The sequence below is a fragment of the Macaca mulatta genome, chromosome 4, assembly GCF_049350105.2.
Source record: "Macaca mulatta isolate MMU2019108-1 chromosome 4, T2T-MMU8v2.0, whole genome shotgun sequence".
NCBI lineage: Eukaryota > Metazoa > Chordata > Mammalia > Primates > Cercopithecidae > Macaca > Macaca mulatta.
Window position 1 is genome coordinate 160,099,134 of NC_133409.1, and position 17,989 is coordinate 160,117,122.

A 17,989-nucleotide genomic window follows, 5' to 3' on the forward strand; every position below is an offset into this window, starting at 1 on the left:
AATAGAAAATATCTAGTTAGGCTACTTAAAATTAGACCACCCAATTCCACCTTGAGATGTCCTTACACTATTCTCTTTTTTTTTTTTTTTTCCTTTAGCTCTTACCATTTTCTAGCATACTATGTAAGAATTTGGCATGCAAGGCAACAAATGAAACTATCACGATTTCATGGATTCTGGCAGAAAATATAAAACTAGGTATATTAGTCAGTGTTCTTTTAGAGGGACAGAACTAATAGGATATATATATATATATTTAAAGGGGAGTTTATTAAGTATTCAGTTATACCATCACAAAGTCCCACAATAGGCTGTCTACAAACTGAAGATCAAGGAGAGCCAGTTTGAGTCCCAAAACTGAAGAACTTGGAGTCCGACGTTCGACGGCAGGAAGAATCCAGCAGGGAGAAAGGTGTAGGCTGGGAGGCTAGGCCCATCTCTCTTTTTCACGTTTTTCTGCCTGCTTTATATTCACTGGAAGATGGTTAGATTGTGCCCACCAGATTAAGGGTGGATCTGCCTTCCCCAGCCCACTGACTTAAATGTTAATCTCTTTTGGCAACACCCTCACGGACACACCCACGATTAATACTTTGTATCCCTCAATCCAATCAAGTTGACACTCAGTATTAATCATCACACAAGGTCAGAGACAAAAGATTTATTATGTATGACACAGCAAGCTGAATGGACATCACCATGTTTGCATCAGTTTCCTTTGTCTCAAGTAGCATGGGGGCAAGGTGGATGGGCCCAGAGGGATGCCTGCACTCCCACAGTACTGCCGTATTACAGGAGATGAACTCTGAGTTTAGGAAACCTGATTCTTTTGCAGTGGGCAATAAACATTCCTACTCTCCCTCTAGAGGGAGATACTATCTATCTTCCAAGGCTGTTCACTGTGCAATTACTCTTGTACAATTGACCAGGAAAAGGGCAGTCAGTGCCTTGCTAGCAAGGTGTGCACATGAAAGAGCCATGAAGAATTGTCTCCCAACAATAATGTTTACTGTTTATCATACATGCCTCTCACAGTATACATTTCCTAAGAGAGAGAGTTTATTTGTTCAGTGATAGACTCAAAAAGCATGAAAAATGATCTTGGACTTTGTTTAATCAATCCACAATTTCCAAATCTGATACCTTCTTCTTGGGGACGTTAGCCAGAGTAATCTTTACCAGTATTAATTTTTTCAACCATAAAATAGGACCAGTAAGTAATGCCTCTCTAACACATTGTGGGGAGAATTTAATATAAGGTATCATTAAGTGCTGGGAGTCTCCAAGGCTCAGACGTAGACTAGATGTGGAATTTCATGTTTACTCTCACACTAACTTCTGCCAAATGTGATGACTCAAATTTATATCACTAGCCTGAACTTCTTCCCTAATCTTAGTCCCACATGTTGTATCTGACTTCACAGGCATGTGCACCAAAACTGAATTCATGTTGTCTTCCTAACCTGGGTCCTCTTCTAGGATTCCTTAACTCAGTAAATGACTCTGCGCTAATTTGCACAAGCCATAATCCATGAGTCCTCTGACTCTTCCTTGTCTCTCGACCCATCCCACCCTCATGTCTAACACTCAGCACCTCTTCTTAATTTCACCTCTTAAATATCCTTGAACTCTATCCATGTTTTTCTGTTTCTACTGATGGAAAGTTGAATCAATGCTAGTGAATCCCAACTGTTTCAGACCAGCGCCTTTTTTTTTTATAGCAGACGTTTTGTAATGCATCCTTTAATATATTAAAAAGGAAATGCATAAATGACGTAAGCAAACTTACATATACAATTTCAAAACAAAATAAAAATATTTAGCTGTAATGTGAAGTATGCACATAAAGAAAATAACTTACATTAAAGTAGTAGGTATTGCAATGTGAGAATATCAGGCTTGGCTAGACAGGAAGACTTAACAATATCATCAGAGGGTTTTACCTACATAAATAATCTGTGTGAATTTGACAGCTACAAAGGCACACGGGTCGATTGTATTAGACTCAGATACCATGAATGGCATCACCTTCAGTGGTATGATTTTCCAAAATGGCAGAAACATTAGTAATTTCCCAAACTGAAGTATTAGGTTGGTGCAAAAGTAATTGCAGTTTTGGCTATTAAAAGTAATGGCAAAAACTGCACCTACCTGATATAATCATCTCTCCACTCACGTCGTAGATGCACATTCCTTGAAAATTCAGTGTGTTCATAAATCACATAAAAATATTGTGTTTATATGTAAAGGTAACTAGGTTCTAGGCAATTTTTTTTATTTTTATTTAAGTCTCTGCTTTTGAGTGAAACATTCTAAAGCTTGTGAGACACAGACAATTCTCCCTTTAAGTTTGAATGTCTTGCACATTGCAAAATATGCCTAAAAGGCCTGGACCTCACCAAACAATAAGTGGCAATAGCCGCTCCTCTGAAACAAAACAAACAGGACAAAACATTCTTATAAATTTCTAATATTGTCTGAGTGGATGCTACTCCCGTAGACAACTATGACTGTAGACTAAAGTATTTGTATTCATACTTCATTAACATCCTAACCATCTTTGGTTTCCCTCTTATTTCCATTAATTTATTCTCTACTTTAGTCAAAGCTGTTTACCAAATCCAACTTGATTATGCCACCTGGGTTACTTTGAGTTCTCCAGACAAACAGAACAAATAGAAGATGAGAGAGAGAGAAAAAGAAAGGGAAAGAGAGAGAGAGAGAGAGAGAGAGAGATAAAAAGAGGTTTATTATTAAGAAAAGTTTATGTGATTCTGTAGGCTGAGAAGACCTAATATCTGCAGCCAGTAAGCTGGAGATCCAGGAGAGCTGATGACGTAGCTCCATTCCAAAAGCCAGCAGGCTCCAGGCTCCAGAAGATCTCATGTTTCAGTTGAAGTCTGAAGGCAAGAAAAGACCAATGTCTTAGCATAAAGCAATCAAGAAGAGGAGTCTCCTCTTACTTATAACAAGGGCTTGCCTATATTAGAGAGGGCAATCTGATTTACTCAGTCTGCCAATTCAAATAATAGTCTCATCCAAGACACCCTTAAAGACACACCTAGAATAACATTGAACCAAATATTTAGGCACCCCATGGCTCAGTCAACACATAAAATTGACCATCATACCACCCATTACACAAATCCTTTTATTGTCTTTTCTTTCTCTCAAGACACAAAAATATGTGTGTGACTTTTAAGGGCTTTGTGACTTTTAAGGGCTTATAAGACTCCCATCTGCTTTCAAGCCATATTGCATCATATTTCATATTCCTCTGTGTGCCTTAGCCACACTGACCTAATTATTCTGCAGATCTGTGTGCTCTGATCCTTCACACAAGAGGGCCTGTGCATATTTATTTCCTCAATGTACTCTTCCTACTTTCTAAGGTAAGGCCTAATTATAGCTTCCCTCTTTAGAAACTTTAGCTTTTCTGCTTAGTAGTGATAATGACCTTTCAGAAAATTGTATTTTAAACTTTTCTATAAACTTTCTATATGGCCAGGGTGACATAAAGATGTTCAGCAACTATGGCATGGGGAACAACCAGCCAGAATGCATGCTAGCCCCTGAATCAGTGTCCTAGAGACCCAAGACATTCACTATTGAATTATGGTCTGTTCTAGATTGGGATGATCTAGAATATTCCTGGGGGGAGAACAGGTTAGCCAGCAGTTAAGCCTTAAGAGAATCAGTACAGCTGCTGAAAGTACCCCCAAATTATTCTATTATTATTATTACTATTATTACTTGCTATCTGTTACACGCCAGTATTTACACTTAGATGGAGTTTACATATAGATTTTGGCAGTACTCTCAAGCAACCCCACTCTTTATTATAGAACAGGAGTGTCCAATCTTTTGACTTCCCTGTGTCACATTAGAAGAAGAAGAAGTGTCTTTGGCCACGCATTAAGTACACTAACACTAACAATTGCTGATGAGCTAAAAAAAAAAATTACAACCAAATCTCATAATGTTTTAAGAAAGTTTATGAATTTGCGTTAGGCCACATTCAAAGCCGTCCTAGGCTGCATGTGACCCATGGGCCATGGACAAGCTTGTTATAGAATGTATAGCCCCATGTCTTCTCTTTCCCTACATTTCCCACAAGTATAATTTTAATTTAACTTGTAAGACAATTCGATTGAACTTTCTACTGCAAGACTGTAAATTCAGTGAGAGGAAGGACTATATCTATATTTGTTCACCAGTGTACATTTAATATTAGTCTTTGTGTCTTCATCCAAATCTCATCTTGAATTGTTATTCCCATAATCCTCATAATCCCCATGTGTCAAGGGAGAGACCAGGTTGAGGTAATTGAATCATGGGGGTAATTGAGTCATGGGTAATTTCCCCCCATGCTGTTCTCATAATAGTGAGTGAATTCTCATGAGATCTAATGGTTTTATAAGGGGCCCTTCCCCCTTTGCTTGACACTTCTCCTTCCTGACACCTTGTGAAGAAGGTGCTTCACTTCCCCTTCACCTTACACCATGATTGTAAGTTTCCTGAGGCCTCCCAGCCATGTGAAACTGTGAGTCAATTACACCTCTTTCCTGTATAAATTATCCAGTCTCAGACAGTTCTTTATAGTAGTGTGAAAATGGACTAATAGAATAACCTCTCCCAAAAATACATGGTGCATACTGAAGTCAATATTTACTGAAAGTATGAATGTTAATGCCTTTCGTGTAGTTATAGTATGCAACACATTTTAATTTCCTCTTTTCCTTCCTTTTTACCTCCAAGAACAAAAAAGTATATATTTTGGACACCCATGTTCTATAATAATGTGTTCCAAGAATGGGGTTGCTTAAGAGTACTGTCAAGATCTATTTGTAGGCTTCATCTAAGTGTAAATACTGGCATGTAGCAGATAGTAATAATAAGTGTGTGTATGTATATATATATGTATATATGCTAAATAAGTATAAGAATATATGCATAAATAACACTAAGTATATATATGTGTATACTATTTAGTACACTATACTATTTAGTATATATGCTATTCAGTGTCTCTATATATATACACACACACTATTATGTATGTATTCTCTAGATAGGTAAATACTTTAGTCAATACGTATCAATAATTTTCATTACCTGAAAGTTTTAGGAGCAAAAATCAAATTACATAGTAAATCTTGGAATTTCCCTTTCTAATTCTAATGTGCCTAAAATGGAACATGAAATGGGAGACTTATTTTCTTGACATAATTGCTTCCATTTTCTTATCCTTAGCTTTGGGTAAACTTAGTCCAGATCTCAACTCTTGTTTTCTCTCTCATTCTGGGAGTTGAGTCTTCTGTTACACCAAATGCATGGCCAACCTCATGCTCACTCCTAGCAGATTCATCGAGGAGGAAATGGAACCATAGGCTTCCATGAGTTTAGGGACTTAGATGAGGAGAGTATTTCTAAAGAAAATAAACTGTGATGCCTCAAATCAAAATCAATTAGGAGACCACAAAGTAAGACAAATGCTGATGACAAAGAGTCATGGCTGGTATTTAAGTGTCATTTATACACCTTTAAACTTCAAAATTTCCAAAACAAAGCACTTTTTCTTATACTTATGATCTAGTCTGTTCAACATTCCATGTAGTTTATGCCTCTGTGAAATTAAATGTAATTTGTTTATGGAAACGGAATGAAAACCTAAATTCAAAGCACATTTAAAAAAATCAAACTCATTAATTTGGGTCACATGCTCATTGACCCCCAGCCCATCTACTCTACCATTCTTTGTGCTTTTCCTGTAAACCTAAAAATATGTTCAGATGAGATCACAAATAAGGGTAATGAGAAAATATTTAGGTTTATTAGCCAGTATGGTTTTTCTACTATTTCTGCACCTCTCATCTTTCCCCACCTATGCCTCACCCTGATCCCAACCAACTAGAACACAGGCATTCTGCCAGCATTGCCTTAGGAGAGGTATCATGCTGAAGGTTGCAGCAAAAAAGTTCGGGCTTTTAAATTTCAAAAACAGTAACAAAAAAAGCCCCTATTACCCAGGAACAAAATAGATTTGAAAGGATACAAGAATACAAAATCAGAATAATGTTTTGTAATCTCTAGAGTCTAGATAAAATTTTCTGACAAGGAAAGAAAGAGTAGGAGGAAAAAGAGAAACGGAAAAAAAGGTATAAAAAAGTCCCTGGACCTTACCCCTCTCCCCAAGCTCACTCTCCCCAAGGATTGGAACTCTTGGATTGGTATGGAAATAAAAGCACACACGAAATGTGTCTACCAGCCACAGAGAACATTCTAAGAAACTGGCAAGTTCTGTATGTTATCTGACAGATTTCCTGTGTACCCTAGAAGAGCAAAAAAATGTTAAAGAACCTTGATGGCCCTGAGAGCTCAAGGTGTTTCCCAGGTCCCAGTCTAGTAAATGAAATCAGCTAAGCATTCCCAATGGCTGATAGATGGATGGTAGCAGTTGTCAGAGAGTTGGAACCGGAGAACTCCTACAGTCAGAAGCAAGGGATATATCCTCAGGTCCCTGCATGGGTTGTAATCTAGGGAGGTGATGAGATGAAATACAGCTGAAAAGACACCAGCTGGCAGTGATGATAACCAAGAATCAGATGCTTCTAACCCCCAAGCATGGCACCATGAAAGCCCCTGGAATATAGATGCCATGCCGAGAAAGTGGAAGTAGATACAGTAATTTGTTGACCATAGTTTACTTTTCCCACCAAAGAAAAAGTGAGCACAAAGTAGAAGTTAAGCTAATGTATGGAAAAATTAAAATATGTTATTTCTTACACCACAGAACTTTTGGCAGTTTGATTTCAAGGACTTAGAAAATGAGTGAAAAAGATTGCTGTCTCAATTATGAACTCTATTCTGGATGAGGATACTAAGATTTATTAAGATGAGCCAGGATTCATCTAGGACTTTACTATAATGAGCCATGATAACAGATAATAGAAAATTAAAAAAAAAAAAAAAAACTGAGGCAGAGAAAAGTTGACACGGATGTATCATCATTCCATGTGATCATTATGCTCTATTTGCTGAGGCTTCTAGACAGTTCCATACGGATGGGACATAGGCACCTATGGTATTCTGGCATTCTTATAATCACTGTTTTGGGAAGTCCACAGGATTGAAGAGCCAAGAGTCAAGGAAACAGAAGGTAACTAAGTAGGCAATGCCTTTATAAGTCCAAAAATAATACAGGCCAGGCACATTAAAAGGATATGAATCCATCTTTGACAAAAACAAAAGTAAAATTATAAGTTAATGAAGAGGCAAAGCCAAGACTAAAACAAATTATGTGAAGATGCAGGACCATTTCCTTGCTTCCATCTCACCCAGGTATTCTGAGTTTTCCTGGGGAGGAGTGGGTAGTGTAGCCTCTATACCTTCTGCCACCAGTTAGCCCCTGCCCTCCTGAGTCCATTGCCACCAAGGGCCACTGACTCACAGCTCTAAGCTTGTTGGAACTTCAAATTCCTTGTATTTCCCCACCCTATGCTTCAAATTGCATGCAGATGTACGTAGCCCTTGAGTTTCAGAATGATTGATCTGGAAGGGAGTGACGAAGTAATTTTCATGAAGAGAGATCTTTAGCTAACTTACCCTGAGCTGGGATTCCTCATGGTCCACTGTTCTTTCCTGTAGGGACAGAGAAAACATGATTCTGAGAATTAGCATACAAAGAATTCAACTACATGGAAGTCACAGAGTAGGCAATGTAGGGGTGAAGCAGGGAACATAAAATATCAGAAATTAGTTATTAAAAATCCCTCTTTGTGCATAGTGCTAGTTAATGCATATAATAATTTGGAAAACATCGTTGGGATTCTGATCAAGCGGTCGATCATAGCCTATCACCTTATATTTGTGCTATTCCTTCAAAATGGAGGGCGGTTTCCTTCCTGAATAAGGCTAATGGAATGATTCTTAGAAATATCTTCCATAACCATAAAAGCAGTCTCCTAATAATTGATCTATTTCAGTGTTTCTCCAAGTGCATTTTCTAGAACCACTAGTTCAGAGTCACCTGAAGCACTTGTTCAAAAAGTGAATGTCAACCTCGAGCCCAAATCTACTGAATTAGTAGAGACGGATTGAAGTTGAGAGCTAGAACTGGAAACCAAGGAATCTCTGCTTTTTTAAGCAACCCACTTCTGCCCACTAAAGGTTAAGAACAGCTTTTCTAGCCCCTCAAAAACCTTGGCATCATAAACATGGTTTCCTAGCACAGGCATGGGCCGAGTCAAAGTGAGCTGTAGTTTCTTTTGGTGTGAAATGCCTCGGAGTTTCATTAGGGTGAATTGGTCCTCTGGGATTCTGCCCCTTTGGGTGAGCTGAGATTACAGAATTGATTAGCAGCCAAGGGAACAGACTGAGCCTCCGGATCCCGCTGAATAAGCCGCAGCCATGTGTGCAACGCTGAATGTATGGTCCTATGAAATTTATGGCCAACTCTGTTTATAATCTTGTGGCATATGCCTCTGTAGTGTTTGTTTATAAAGGGCCAAGGCTGGGTGTATTATGCATCTCAAATGATATACTGTAGAGTTTCCCAGGATAAATGAAATATGTCCATTTTGTCCCATCTGGATCTTGTTATTTTTTTTTTTTTCCATGATTAGCATTTTGGCAGTTTCCACTCTTCCATTCTGCTGTTCTATGTGCCCAGGGGAGATGAAGAGTTGAGCTCTTTCCAAAATCAGGGTAGTGCTGTGTGGAGAAAAACTACAGCTGAAAGGGCACTTTCTTTATGGTAGATTCTCCACACTCGGCAGAGGAAGCACAGGTTTCAAATATGATTAGTGGGCAGTGAAAGCACCATGAGATCAAGGCTCGCGTGAGTCACAAAGTGTGGAAATGTTCTTACCAGATGATCATCAGGATACTGGAGATTTGCTGTCCCCAAGAACCAGCTGAGCTTGTGAAATTTTCCACGTACAGTTTCGCTGAGCTGCAGAAGGCGGCCCTGTTCTCAGTTCTGAATTTAGTCTGCTGGAGATAAAAATGGGGTCACGATGTTCACTTGACACCTTGTTAATTTATGCTACAGCAAAACCAAAGCAAAACAAAATTCATTTGTATGCAGTAATGTGGCTTAAAATAATGCTAAAACAGCCCCAAAATCTGTTTTTCATTTTGGGTGAGTTACTGGGGTAGGACTTAGAAACAAAACAGTCTACAAGGGCAAAGGTCCTTTTTTTTCACTTGTGAAATAGTCGGAACTAGCCCAGAAATCAGGGCCTGATGTCCTCATGGATTTGCACTGAAAAGAAAATCACCTATGGTTATTTTTGCTTTTTATATAAACAAAAATGACTTGTAATAATTGATATTTTTAGGTGATAACTTAGATTTAAAATAGCTTGCTATTTTATTTCACACAGCATATTTCTACTCATATTGTTATTCATGTTTATAAACTCTCACTTGCTTTACAGTGATTCATTTTATATGTGTAAAATCAGGAAATTAAAACCAAAGTTGTTATAAATAGGTCTTGTATAATAATCAAAGTAAAAGAGAAAAATTTTAAAATAGCCTTTAGGAGTTTTGATTAAGAATTAATGTGCCAGATGTCAGGTACTGAAATACATTTATTATTTTCTTGTTGTTGCAATTAAATATTATATATAACATAAATACCTAATAAATTTTTAATATACCTTGAGAGGTGCTGCCACTTCAAATGATGAAAGGAAGCATTTTCTTCAAAACAAAACCTAAAGTCTTTCAGTTAAAATATTGTTCTGACTATTATATTTATATTGTTTCAGTGGTTACTGACTCCTCCATTGGTGCAAATTATTCTGTCTATATTCATTTATTTTCCCATCTATATCTACATCTATACAGCTAGCTAATATATATTTCATAATATATTGCTAGCTTATGTATACTTCAAAGTATTAGTTTCCCCTTCCCATTTTCTGCCTTGCAGAAATACTACTAAGTTATATTACTTCTAGATCAGACACAGCTTCAGCTCCTGTGACAATTCATCCAAAACCAAGAAACACATACAAACACACAGCTGCCTCTTTTCACATCTTTCCTCGGTCCCATTCCTTTAGTTTTTAATATTTGTTATACCTTCAGTTACTGGAGTTTTTTAGCAGTCTCCTGAAAAGCTTGTAGAAAGTCCAGACACTTACTTGCCATCCTCCAAACAATTCTGATTCAGCAAGCCAGTGCAAGTCAGCCCAGGAATCTGCATAACAATTGACCTCCCAGGTAATTCAGAGGCAGATGGTCCTGAAATCACACTTTGAGAAATGGTGCTTTAAGACCTGTGAGCTTGTAAAGGAGAGTGAATCAGAGGCTCTCCTATTGCATCCCAATGGTCTTGGAATTGTTTCCCCAGAAGTGAATGCTAGGAAACTATTTCTCAGCTCTCTCTTTGAAGAATGGATATTTGCTGTGTTTCATAAGGCCATGTGGTTTCCTGACCACAGGGGGCACATTTTTTGAGTAATGTCATTACTACTCCATGCTCACCCCATCCCCATCCTTCTGTCCTTTGACTCCTTGATATTGACCATTACTTGAATCACATATGAACTTGCTCTGTCTTTTTTGGACACTGTGTCTACCTATCTGCTTCTCCTTGGGCAGTCAAACTCTGGAGGCTAGTCAGTTCCACCATGGTCTCTCTTGGCCTAGTAGGTGACATAGGCCAGGTTCCAGAGCCCACTTTCTCCAGGCTTGCTGTGTATCCATGATCAATGTACCTTGCAAACTCTCCTCAAGGCTTTGAATATAAACTTTTCATAGCTCTTTGAGATCTTGGGTTAGGAAAAAATGAAAGATCTCTTAGATAGGAGACAAAACACATGAATTATAAAAGAAAAGTTTGCCAAATTATACTTTACGAAAATTAAAAGGTTCTGCCCTTTGAAAGAAACCATAAACAAAATAAGAAAACCATAAACTAGTAGAAAATATTTATAAAACACCTATGTGCTAAATATATGATAAATAACTTGCTTCCAGAATAAAGAATTCTTAATAGTCAATTAATTAGTTAATATTTCAATAATATACAACCAAAATTTTATTTTTATTTCTTGTGTTTTAGGTTCATTGGTACATGTGAAGGTTCGTTACATAGGTAAACTCATGTCATGTGGGTTTGTTGTACAAATTATTTCATCACCCAGGTATTAAGCCTACTACTAATACTTATCTTCTCTCCTCTCCCATCTCCCACCCTCCACCCTCAATAGACCCCAGTGTCTGTTGTTTCTTAAGTTCATAAGTTTTCGTAAGTTTTCATCATGTAACTTCCACTTATAAGTGAGAATATTCAGTATTTGATTTTCTGTTCCTGCATTAGTTTGCTAAGGATAATAGTCTCCAGCTCCATTCATGTTCCCACAAAAGACATTATCTCATTCTTTTTATGGCTGCATAGTATTCCATGTTGTATATGTACCACATTTTCTTTATCCAATCTATCACTGATGGACATTTAGGTTGATTTACACTTACAACAACCGTGTATAAGTGTTCTCTTTTCTCTGCAACTTTGTCAGCATCTGTTGTTTTATGATTTTTCAATAATGGCCATTCTGATTGGTGTGAGATGTTATCTCATTGTAGTTTTGATTTGCATTTCTCTAATGATCAGTGATAGTGAACTTTTTTTTCATATGCTTGTTGGCCACATGTATGTCTTCTTCGAAAAGTATCTGTCCAGGCCAGGCACGGTGGCTCATGCCTGGCTAATCCCAGCACTTTGGGAGGCTGCTGAGGTGGGTGGATTGCCTGAGGTCAGGAGTTCAAGACCAACCTGGCCAACACAGTGAAACCCCATCTCTACTAAAAATACAAAAATATTAGCTGGGTATGGTGGTGGGCACCTGTAATCCCAGCTACCAGGAAGGCTAAGGCAGGAGAATCGCTTGAACCCAGGAGGTGGAGGTTGCAGTGAGCTGAGATCATGCCATTGCACTCCAGCCTGGGCAACAAGAGTGAAACTCTGTCTCAAAAAAAAAAAAAAAGAAAGAAAAGAAAAGAAAAGCTGCTGAAAAGTATCTGTCCAAAAGTCTGTTTGTTCACTTTTTAATGGGGTTGTCTTTCTCTTATATAATTTGTTTAAATTTCTTATAGATGCCAGGTATTAGACCTTTGTTGGATACACAGTTTGCAAAAATATTTTCCCATTCTGTTGGTTGCCTGTTTACTCTGTTGATAGTTCCTTCCACTGTGCAGAAGCTCTTCAGTTTACTTAGATCCCACTTGTCAATTTTGCTTTTGTTGTGATCATTTTTGGTGTCTTTGTCATGAAATCTTTGCCCGTTCCTACGTCCAGGATAGTATTGCTTAGGTTGTCTTCCAGGTTTTTATAGTTTTGGGTTTTACATTTAAGTCTTTAATTCGTCTTGAATTGACGTTTGCATCTGGTATAAGGAAGAGGTCCAGGGTCAGTCTTCTGCATATGGCTAGCCAGTTCTCCCAACGCCATTTACTGAATAGGGAGACTTTTCCCCATTGCTTGATTTTTGTCAGCTTTGTTGAAGATCAGATGGTAGTAGGTGTGCAACCTTATTTCTGGGCTCTCTATTCTGTTCCATCAGTCTAGGTGCCTGTTTTTGTATACAATTTTAAAAACAAGCAAAAGGTCTGAACAGATGCTTACCAAAAACTCTACATAGGTATTAGAAGATGCTCAACATCTTTAGTGATTAATATAATGCAAATTAAAACTGCAATTGGATATTACCTTGCCTATAAGTATAGCAAAATACAGACAAAAATTTCAAATATTGCTAAAACTATAGAGCAACAGAAACTTCATGAATTCTTGGTAGCAATGAAAAACAGTACAACCACTTTGGAAAACAGTTTGGCAGTTTCACATCAATTTAAATATATACTTACCATACAACTCAGCAATTCGATTTATCTAAAACAAGTGAAAACATATATCCATACAAAAACTTGTATCCATATGTTTATAGGAAGTTTATTCATAATCACTAAAAGCTGGAAATAACTCAAATGTCAACCAACAGTTGGAGAGATCAACAAATATTGTTACCTCCATATAAAGGAATACTACTTAGCAATAAGGCAAACTTATCCTCTTGCAAAAAGACTTATGAATTTCAAATATATCAGGATTAGTGCACAAAGCAAAACCCAAAATGTTGAATGCTGTATAATTCCATTTATATGATATTGTGATAATAGCAAAAATATAGGGCCAGGAAGCAGACCACTGGTTGCCAGGGTCTGTGAGTGGAGAGAGTAAACTGAAGAAAAGGTAGAGAACAGTGAGGGAACTTTTTGGTATGAAGGAAATGGTCTATATTTTTATTTGGATGGTCCTGACAATATGTATTTGTGAAAATTTATAAAACTGCGTACCTAAAATGATGATGCATTTTATTGAACTTTTAAACTTTATACTTCAAAAAACTGCCTTCGAACAAATTAAATGTTGTCAAATATAGCAAGAGCAAGATCTTTTCATGGGACACCTCCTGTGACATTTCAGCAAAATAGTGAGCATTCATTTTTCTTTTACATTCTTTGCAGACAGATGCATATTTTTTTCAATTAAATTTGTTCCATCTGAAATTCCATAATTTTGAAAATCCAACTCCTCCTGACTTCATAGTAACAGACTATGAATAAGCTGAAAATATCTTCTCTTAATAAGTTTTTAAGAGTCTGAAATGGGGGAAGGAAATAAATGTTATGATAATCAAATCATTTTTAAAACTTTAATTCCATTCAAGCTGACATTCACTGGGATATCTGGTTTCTACCAGAATCGCATGTATTTCCCTTGCAATAAATTACAGACATGCACATGGAACAGAGGAAGAGGGTTGTGATAAAAAATAAACGTGCAAACATAAAAACAAAAAACACACCACTACCACCACCAACAACCCTATCAGCTTTAAGTCACGGCTAATATTCAGCTTACTAAAATGCTTACAGAATCAACCCACTGCTTGCTGACCATGCTCTGGCCACCTGTGGGTGACCAGAAAATTACCTGTAATACAAATAATCCAGCCCGTGCTGTCTAGCACATCATGGAGATTTAGTTTTCACTGGGGACAGAGGGGCCAGCGACTGAGAGCTGAAACACAACACAGATGGGCTCTTTGAAAATCCACTGCATCCTGGCTTTTCCAATCTTCAGAACAGATAAAGTTACGTAGATGGAGAACTCCCGCTGCAAGGATAATGGAGCCTGTCTGCATAGGCATGGCTTCCCGTGACTTCCTCCCTGAGAACCATAGCATTTCATGAGAAGAACAAATTTGTACACACAAAAAAATCATCAGTTCCATCACTGACACTGTTTAGTATTGCAAAATGCAATTGTTTTATTTAAATAACCTCTAATGAATCCACTAATATCTAATTGAATGAATGTAATAGTCTTACCACCATTTGAGTTTCTAAATGCAAAGAAGAAGTGCTTTGAGCTTTGCTGAGGCTTTATTGAAAATTAAATGTCCACAATCATTAATTAAAAATGGATTTAAAGAATGAGTAGGTTATGGATATATCTGTATGAAGGCAACCAGATGGATTAATACAGCTGCATTTTCAAGCAGAGAAGAAACACAGCATTTCTGGTAATCTAATGGAAAGCAGAATGAAGAACCAAAAGATCGGAAAGGTTTGATAGTCTTAATCCCTATAACCACCACTCACTAATCCAACAATCATTTATAGGGTGCTAAGAGCATTGCACTAACTTAAGCCCCTAGGAAAAAAAAATGAAAACAACTCATACTTCCTAATATCTCCATAAATAGTTGTGTGACCTCAGTGAAGATTAAACACCAGGTACTTTAATTAGGAAAATGCCTTGCCAGCCATATAAAATTAATAGTTACAATCTAACACATGAACAATATCAGTTAAAATTTCAGTAGTTAAAACATCAGTGCACTGGAGAGGAAATGGGAGTAGCATCTCTTTAATTACATGGAAAATAATATGGAAAACATGCCATTGGATTAAAATAAAACCAAACTTCTGAAATACACGCTAGAGATTTTTTGTTGTTGTTGTTTATAGCAGCTTTATTCATAATTGCCAAAACTTGGAAGTATATCCTTCTGTAGGTGAATAAATAAATAAACCGTGGTATATTTATACAATGGACTGTTATTCAACACTAAGAGGAAATGAGTTATCAAGCCATGAAAAGACATGGAGGAACCTAAAATACATACTATGAAGTGAAAGAAGTCAATCTGAAAAGGCTACAGACTGTATGATTCCAACTAGATAAAATTCTGGAAAAGGCAAAATCATAAAGACAAGTAAAAAGATCAGTGGTTGCCAGGGAGTAGGGAAAGGGATGATTTTTAGGGCACTGAAACTATTCTCTGTGATACTGTTATAGTGGATACATGTCATTAATACATTTGTTAAAACTCTTAGAATATAAAACACCAAGAGTGAACTCCAATGTGAGCTATGGACTCTGATTTATAATGATGGGTCAGTGTAGGTTCATTGCTGGTAATAAATGTACCACTCTGGTTTGGGATGTTGACAGTGTGTGTCTGTCAGGCGCGAGGTTGGGGAAGGTAGCGGGTATATGGAACTCTGTACTTTCAATTTCGCTAGGAACCTAAAACTGCTCTAAAAATAAACTCTGTTAAAAATCAATTTCAGTCATCACTGTCCTTCATTTCCTGAAGTTAAATGTCTTGAAAATCACTGTTTCGTGTGTGTGTGTGTGTGTGTGTGTGTATGTGTGTGTGTCTGATAGGAGGATAAATTTGGTCCCTATTACTCCGTCTTAGCTGGAAGTGGGAGTACATCTTTTCTGACATCTGTGTGGGTCTCATTTCTAAAAGTATATCAGAAGAAATGACCCACACACATCTTTTAGAATAAAAACTGCCCCTCTGTATGTTTAAGCCAGGAAGTATAAATCTGAATTCCTTAAAGAGCTGCTAATTGTAGGGAAACATTTAGAAACAGTTTATTAATAGGCATAACCAGGTGTTATGGACAATTTCAAAGAAGGCAAAGTCTTCAGTACAACCCCCCTCTCCTAGGTTGGGTCTTCCTTCCCACAGCCATTGTCTTTGGGGCCTCCTGGCTCTCAGAATTTCTTTCACATCCTACTGTTTACTCAAGACTGTACTTTCTTTTGGTTCAAACAATGTGCTCTGGACCATGTCTTGCTCTTGGCTAATACATATTGGAGAGAAAATGGATATTATTGGGTAAATGTATTGTGTCAGCATTTTAATGGGCATCTGTTAAAAACTGTCCTTTTTTTTTTTTTTTTTTTTTTTTTTTTGAGACAGAGTCTCCCTCTGTCACACAGGCTGCAGTGCAGTGGCATGATTTTGGCTCACTGCAATCGCTGCCTTCTGGGTTCAAGAGACTCTCGTGCCTCAGCCTCCAGAGTAGCTGGGACTACAGGCCCCCGTCACCATGCCTAACTAATTTTTGTACTTTTAGTAGAGACGGGATTTCACCATGTTGCCAGGCTGGTCTCGAACTCCTGTCCTCAATGATTTGCCCACCTCGGCCTCCCAAAATTCTGGGATTACAGGGTGAGCCACCATGCCTGACCAAAAACTGTCTTAATGCGTGGCAATGACAATTACAGAAGTTCTAGACATTCTGGCAGGCTGGTGGAAATGATATTTTTAGGTAGCTCAGAGGTTTTATGTTCCTGTATTAGACACATTGGGCTAGCTCCTAGGGTCCTTTTTTTTTTAAATTATTATACTTTAAGTTCTAGGGTACATGTGCACAACGTACAGGTTTGTTATATAGGTATACATGTGCCATGTTGGTGTGCTGCACCCATTAACTCGTCATTTACATTAGACATGTCTCCTAATGCTATCCCTCCCCCCTCCCCCCACCCCACTATAGGCCCCAGTGTGTGATGTTCCCCTTCCTGTGTCCTAGTGTTGCCAGAGATATTTTTAAAGCAAGTTATAACCCATTAATAATGGCTTTTAATTAGAACACACATAAACATGTCAGTGGCATTTGTTTAATGAGATAAACTTTGCAGAGAATTGCTGGAATGTGCCTAATATATTAAGTTTACAGTATTATAGTGGGCATCTTTACTATATATCTTTTTAACTACAATAAATAAAACAATTGAAAATAAAGCTCACAAGGAGAGCAGATGTGTATAGTCACATCATCCAGTGGAAAACAAAAACCAGATTTGTATCTGTTGTCCTGTATTAGTTGTTGTCAAACAATAATTATTGCCAGATAATGTTCAGTTTTTAGCTGCCATGGCTAATAATAATAAGGAAAGGTCCAAAAAATTATTTTATTTATTTTATGTTGTAACTATATTTATATTTTATATTTTTGCTTCTAAAACAAATGTGTGCAAAATAAAAACAAAAACAGGTTGGGGAGACGTCATTCATCTGTAACTAAATAAAGTATAATCAGTGTTGTAATTAAGTGAAGTACTAGATGGATATACTGTTCAGTGATTTGTCGGCTACAGGAGGAGGAGAATAGGAAAAGTGTAGAGAATAGGAATAGAGTTGGGTTTATTTTTATCAGCTCTCACTCTGACTTTTATAATGTGTTTAGTTGAGGCTGGATGGGATCAGAGAGAACTCTGACACCAGTGACCTGGCACACATCAGATTCCTAATAAATGTCTGTTAGATTGAAGTGAAAATGTCTATGTAGAGAATGATAGATTTACTATACACCAAAAATGTCAGCCAGGCCCAGCTGTTTTCAGGAAGAGCCAGAGAAAAACTTGGTATTTATGCACAGCAATAGGCCACATATAGGAATGCTATTTATGACAATGAAGAATGAAATCTTGAATTGCAATATATAAGAAAAACAAAACATGAAACTAGATTCACAACATAACATTATTTCCATATCTGTGAATGGTATGCAGCAGGGAAAACTGAAATATCTTTACATGTCTTTTATTTAATAAAGTTGCTCCCTGTACCACCAAACCTCCTTACCTGTTGTTTGGCTGTAG

At 37.4% G+C, this 17,989-nt stretch overlaps 1 long non-coding RNA gene across 1 annotated transcript; it reads right to left on the minus strand.

Moving 5' to 3' along the window:
- Positions 1–682: 682 nt before the first annotated feature.
- On the minus strand, positions 683–9,145 carry LOC144340677 (uncharacterized). Its single transcript, XR_013416925.1, has 3 exons — positions 8,870–9,145; positions 7,606–7,641; positions 683–2,900 (listed from the first exon to the last, which is right to left on the minus strand). It is a non-coding gene; the product is annotated as an uncharacterized LOC144340677 (long non-coding RNA).
- Between the last annotated feature and the right edge of the window lie 8,844 nt (positions 9,146–17,989).